Source organism: Barbatula barbatula (genome assembly GCF_947034865.1).
Source record: "Barbatula barbatula genome assembly, chromosome: 25".
Classification (NCBI taxonomy): Eukaryota; Metazoa; Chordata; class Actinopteri; order Cypriniformes; family Nemacheilidae; genus Barbatula; species Barbatula barbatula.
This window is the reverse complement of record NC_136788.1, coordinates 7,490,240-7,497,633: the sequence shown is the minus strand read 5'-3', so window position 1 is coordinate 7,497,633 and position 7,394 is coordinate 7,490,240.

Genomic DNA, 7,394 nt, shown 5'->3' with positions numbered 1-7,394 from the left:
CGCGCTAATTAGTTTAATGTGATGTCATTGCTTTTGAGAAATAAATGTTTGCCATTTAAACACATGAAGAAGAAGGAACGTTTCCTATGAAAACGTAGGCCTGCTTTGGAAAAAATGATGTGCGATAGAAATGTGCACCGTGTGACATATTCAGATCGCAATACCAAAATGCATAATATTGCACTAATATGCCTGTGCTAAAAATAGCACTAATATTGAACGCAACCATATCTTAGTCAACTTTACCCGTTAGTCCTACTAAATGTTTTATTGTAAATATAGAAACAGTAAAGACGTTTTTGTACACCAGGCAAAAGAAGACACCCTCCTATTTGTTTCATATTGTAGTATCAGTAATAGTCATTATATAATGTATGTATTAGAAGTATGAAGTTTGACATTTTAGCAGATTCTTGCAAATAACAATATTACATTTCTCCACACTGTGAGCATTCTCTCAACCAACTTCATGGGACCCAGTTTTTTGGGGGTTTTCATAGTACGAGCATTTGTTGGTGCACATTGTACAGTCCTTCTGAAACCTCGGATGTCCAAATTCGCTGTTTTAGAGGAAATGTCGAAAAACACTGTTCTTTTTACATGATCAAATACAGTACTTTTTGATAAATTTTATTTGAAAAACCTATTAAGAAACATAAAGGGTGACTGATAATGAGGATTTATGGGGAGAAAAAAACACAAAATACGGAGATACAAGGTTTCAGGAGTAAATTCTCTCTCTGTAAAGAAAGCACAATTGAATTATTCACAAATCTTAATCTCAAAATTAACTTTCACTGAAGGTGAATTCTGATCGCGAAACGTCAATTTGATTGGTTGTGCACTGGATTTTCATTTTAGCAACGTGTCAAGGCAGATGCACGAAGCAGACATTATTATGAAGAGCAGGGGATATGAAGCACAAGCAGTGGGAATCCCCCCATGAATCCGAAGATTAATGGCATGAGGATGACTGGAGATGGCACCTATGGAATGTTGTCTGTCAACAGCCATTGTGTGTGGCCATATTGTGCGCTCCTTTCCAGCTTGAAAAGAAGATCTCTCATAAGGAATGAAGTCCGACCACAGAAGTCTGTTATTGTAGCCTTGTAAAACAAAGATCCATAAAATGAAGCAATGAGAAAAATGCTTTGTACAAATATTTTCGAAAACGTTTCAACAGAGGGCCAAAGGGAAGACAAGCATAATTATATAGGTAATCGTTTTATGATTTCTGAACGTTGAACAAATGTGGGGTGGCTTACTGTGTTTTTAAACATGGCATGTATTCAATGCATTTGGACATTTATGTTTGTTTTGTGAGAATTAAACATAATGCTTTACCAAAATGTTATGTATCTCACATATATATTGTTACTGGGATTGATTTTCATATATACATTAATCTCCAAAATATATCATATTTGTCATATACTTCATTGCACTAGATTACGTAATCCAAATGGCCAAATGCCAGAGCTTTTCTAAGAACTAACCATTCTGTGCCCTATTTTTAAAAACTTTTAACCAGCTGGTCCCAAGAAGTTCACACAGCAGAATAACAACAGTTTACAATAAAGACACGCATGTTACAGAATGTTTGACGATAACAAAGTCTTAACCTAAATTATTTGCTTAAAGAACTTCTGTTTTTTTGTAAAGAAATTTTGTTAAATGTCTTCATATTGTTATACCGTGTCTTGTAACTTCTGGTTAAATGCGACCTATTCATTGGCTCTGCAGAGTTATTACTCACAATGACGATAAACTATAGCAAATCTATTCTAAAGGTATAGCCAGCTTTCCCCGAAAAGACATAATGAAAGCCTCTCCGAGAGTGAAGTGCTGATGTGTCGGAGCGGCCGGTCTCCTGAATGCCTTGAAGATTAGTTGCAACTGGCTCAGATTTTGTAAGTCAGCCCTTTTGCGTCTCAGGATTCTGTTGGCAGGGCTGTGGTCATTGGATAAGGCTGTGGGAACCTCACCTTTGCTCGCTCTGCATCCAGTAACCTCATAACTGCAGGTCAACTGCAGCTTAGCTGACTACCAAACAAAGTTTTTCTTTCGCTTATTTGACCTGATTTGGGTGTTAAAGTTTGGTCTGGGTTGGTAGCTTTGGGTATGTGCATGTAGGAATGCCAAATGTTTTAAATCTCACCAAAGTAAAACATGTTGAAAACCAATGATAAGGTAAGGTTATTTAATATCTTATGAGAGGTCCTGCCTCTGAGTGATAGGCTATATATTTAATGGTCCATCCGTGTGTGTGTGTTCTACACATGTGACCAGTCAAGTTCAACTTTACAGTGGCTTTGGCACAGGGTCAGAGTTCGGCATGCTTTGGGGCCATGTCCAGAGTAAGAGTTTCAATTTACACATCAACTACATGACTCCAGCTATAAATAACACTTTGACTGATTGGAGGATGGCTCTGCTTTCCATAGGCTGTGAGCATGGAACGTGAAAAAAACAAATGTGAATCAGCTTCTATGGTCAGTCATTTGGCTAATGACATGCGCTGCATGCATACATAAGTCAAATCTATTCATTTGAATATTGTAAAGCAAAACATAGGTATAGTGTACCATTCCTTTACATACTAAGGCGGAATGTAAATATACTATAAATTTGGATGCAATATTATGGCGATTGGAGATTCAAACCATGACCTTGAAATTGCTGGTGCAATAAGCCTACAGTGGAGGTATAGAAAAGCTGCAGTAAGAGAAAATGCCTCTGGTTTGCACTGTTTTTACATTACAAAATATATATATATATATATATATATCATATCAGCATAAAATATGACTGAAAAGGTGAAAATGACATCTGTGAGATCAACTTTTGTATTTAACGACAGCAGCACAAACTTTATGAACCATGTTATCCAGCATGAATTAAAAAGTTTCCAAACGGCATCAGAAAATGTGACCACAATGTGACCACAATCTGCACATCTGTCACAAATTACCTTATTTCATAACTGACCAAATAGCGCAGAATCGTACATTTCTTCTTCACAGAATCTTAAAATCGAAGATTTTAACTTGGTTTATCTAAAACAAACCGCACTCACAAAGATGACTTTAAAAGAGGATGCAGCATTAATAAATAAGAAATTAGAGCACCAAGTCATTAAAATTAATTAAATGCAATCTCCTCTGTTCTCATGGACCAAATCTTGTGGAATGTTTGGGACCACCGTGATTTTTCCGGTTGCAGATCTTTTTCATGTACATTCACGTAACACAATATCCCAGTCGATGCAATAGTGGAAAATATGACTGGCACTCCGCTCCCTTAAGGAAATATAAAATGCTGTTGAACAAAAGTTATAAAAACCTGCTGAGTTTTACAAGCAAAAGTATTCACTTTAAGAGCAAAGACTTTTCCATCTTCCTGTCTGGATCTTCAATTTACAGTTTCTCTTTCCTCTTGGATATTTAATTCTAACTGGGAAAGTTTCCATAGTTTTTCCCGCTGCTGCATTTCTGGCATCTTGTCCATGGCTGAACACAATCTTTTATGTCTTTATATTTTTGGGGTTTATTTTTCTGGTTCACATTTCTGCCTTGATAAACAAAGTAATTACATTTCCGTACTCGTCGTTGCTGACCATTTTTCCAGTGCAGACGTTAAGACATTGTCAAGATTTGTCAAATCGAGGTCTGATTCAGAATTTGTTTCAGTGATGCAGACTGAAAAGCATCAACATTAACAGTTTGCCTTCAAAATGAAAATTCGGTTATCATTTACTCACCCTGTTGTCTTTCTTCTGCAAAAAACAAAGAAGATGGTTTGAAAATGTTGGGAACAGAAAACCGTTTGTCCCCATTGACTTCTATTGAATGGATATAAAAACAATGCAAGTCAATATGGGACCAACGGTTTTCTTTTACCAAAATAGCCAAAATCTTTGACCAATATGTATTTTATCAAATTATCTTCTTTTGTGTTCTGCAGAAGAAAGAAAATCACACACATTTAAAATGACACGAGAGGGCATAATTTCAGCAAATAATGACAGAATTTTCATTTTGAAGGTGAACTTTTCCTAGTAATTTTCTAAGACTGCTAATTTAGTTGGATGTAAAGTGTTTTGTCCAAAAATGAATGATACATATGAAGAGTTTGGTTCCGAAATGAGATCCATTTAAAAAAAACATGGTTTTTATAATGTTAACATGTTTTTATTGTCCGGTGTAGACACAGCGTTGAAGATCTTTAGTACACAACATCATTGAGCTCATTTAGTAGTTGTAAGCACTGTGGCATCTTGATCTTGTAGTAAAATGATACTTGAATTAAAAAGCTAATTAAAGGCAGTGTAGGCAATCCTGTCCAGAACCGTTTTTTGTCATGCTGGTTGGAAATCTCTTAACATCCTGATAGCGATCAGGAGTTGGTATTTTTATATTTATATATCGTCTGTGAAAGGCGTAGGGTCAAAAAATGTTGGACCAATTACTGCCCTCGTTCCGAGGGCAATGATACGTCGTCTACATTGTCAGCCGGCCTAGTTGCATCTCACTGCGCACCCTGTTCACGCAGACATCATACATCGTCAACGCGCTCATATGCGATGTGCGGACAGTGGGACTATGGCGGACAGAGAGCAGGTATCTGGAGATGTTCGTTATTGTAATGTAATTCACTTTGTGCAGTAATGATTTCTCACCGGTGAATGTGACATAACTTCACTGGAACCGATCCAACAGCTTCTAGTCTGTGCGCCCGCTCATGTGTTTTGGAGGAGGCGTGGCTTTGGATGATGATTCGCGAGAGGGAGGGATCGTATGATTGCACCGCTAGCAGGCAAACGTTAGCATCCCAATGATCTACTCTGCCTTTAAGACTTTCTTCGTTTCAGTTTGGCCCACTGCACAACAGGCATCAGATCTGGTCACAAACAAACTGCAGGGTCTATTAATGGCAGTATTGGAAAACAGTGTGTGAACAGACCTTTGCATGAAGGTTGAGAGGGGTCGAGTTGCACGAGTGCCTCTCCTCTAACCCATCCGAGCCCACCCTTTGCTAAACATTGGCACCTTAACAAGAGGCTCTCACACTGTGATTCCATTACAGCCTGTGCCAACCGCGCAGCATAGAGATCAGCCTTCTTTACAGCAATAATTATATTACAACAATGCAAATTGAACAAATTACGAATCAAACAATTATTGTTTTAATGCTAGTAAGGTACAGTCGAGTATTAAATCACACCTGTAGCAACAGAAACTAAATATATGTGCAGTATATATATACATATAAAACCAAATCTTTATGTTCAGGTGTGATAGTGGAGATCTGATGGGAATTTCCCTTGAATGTTTTTGGAAATGACAGGTCGGGTGAAAACAATCCGGTTATGAACACAAAGAAGACTTTATGTGCCTTTCAGAACGTAAGAATGCAGATCAAATCATGGCTTTCTAAGTGTCTCTGCTGTGGGAAAGGTTTCCCTCTTCTGCTGGGACACGTCTTTACATCACAAGCTTTCAATGCAAGAGCTCAATGTAATCCAGTTCAGTAACATCTTGGAAAATACAGGTGTCGTGCCTTTGGGCAAAGTTAGTATTTTACAAGCCTCTAAAACCACAATGTCATGCAAATATTTCATTTAATTCCATTGTACTTCCTTTACTTCACTTTGAGAAACTCCTATAGCTGTTGAGCCAAAATCATAATCTTGACGAAAAATTAAGAACAATTCTTACTTAAGTATAGTTTAATAATTTAGGTATTTGAACCGTTTTCCTTATTTCCTTATCAAAAAATATATGAGACAGTGTTGTTCTCACTATGCTGAACCAAGTCATAATTACTATAGGAAAAAGCTTTTAATATGACTCACTATACCACTATATTTAAAGGATTTATCAGATTTAAAGGAGATTTTAGTGGCATCTAGTGGTGAGGTTGCAAGTAGCAACCAAAGGCTCACTCCAACCCTCCCTTTCGAAGCACTACGGTGGCTCCCAAAGGACAAAGATGTTGTCCTGTTTCGCTTCTTTACATGGAAGATTTACGTCCATTTAATGCTACCGTAGAAACAACATGGTGAATTTCATGTAAGGAGACCCGCGGTGTATGTAGATAGAAATTACTCATTCTAAGGTCATAAAAACATAACGCTTCACAAGGTCTTATACACCTCTGAAGACATAGTAGACATTTGCATTATTGCATCAATAAATCATCTAACTAATTACAAACTGGACTTTTAATTATTAATTAAAAATTGATAAATGATGTTATATGATTAAAGGTCACAGAAACCTCATCGATTAGCAGCCAGTTCCCTGATCATGTCGCCTCTGTTCACACACCTGCCCCGTCCAGTCCTATCATCTTCTACCCCGGCTAAACTCCTAGTCACCCCACCACCTGCCCCCTTGACCCTATCCCCTCCCATCTCCTATATAGGCCATATCACCACTCTCATACCATCACTTGCACGCCTCATTAACTTGTCATTAACTGTTTCCTTTCCTCTTGTAAGTCGCTTTGTAAGCGTATGCTAAATATAAATGTAACTTGCATTTTTAGAGTCAGAATGCACTGACAATGATGCACAATAATGACTCTCTACCTCTTTCATCTGGTTATCATCTATAGACTTAACAAACCTCCTCTTTTAATGGGAAATATGTCAAGACAGAAAAAAACACTTCATCTGGTCTTAAATATATACTGAAACACCATTGTTTGAATACCCAAAAGCATAAATATTTCTAAATAAAACTATTCTTGTTGTCTTCTAGCTTAATATATTGGTACCGATTTTGTTCCATAGGCAAACAAATGACAAACATATGAGTTATGAAAACTCATGCTCACCTGGAAAGTGCGTTAAAGGGAAAATAACTGAATGTGACTGAGAGGAATCATCTCTTCAATAACTTCTTCCTATATTCACTACTTAAGGGGAAATCTGTTTGGGAGCGCTATATTGATCAGGTTATTAACTCATCATGCTCCTAATTGAAAGTCACACTGATGTATTCTTTGTTTCTATTTTATTACATATCACCATAGATATGGCGCCATCTAGGGGATTCGCGTGAATAACAGGCACAATTAATGGAAATAGGTATTTATTATAATTTTACATTAGGGAACCTATTATATTATGCGTTGCAGACTTTTGGATTAAGGATATTTTCCACCTCAATCCTTAGGTGTATTTTATATTAATAACGTGAAAAGAATGTTAAAAAAGATGAACAAGCCTCAGCTTTTCTTGAACAAGAGGAGGACGTTATATTATTTTAACATTGATACATGGCTTGTGAAAATTAGATGCACACTTATGAGTATAAGAAAGCAGCTTGTTGCATAAACGGTTCTTTAAAATTAGCTTTTTAAATACAAGCTTCGGTTTAGATGTAGTA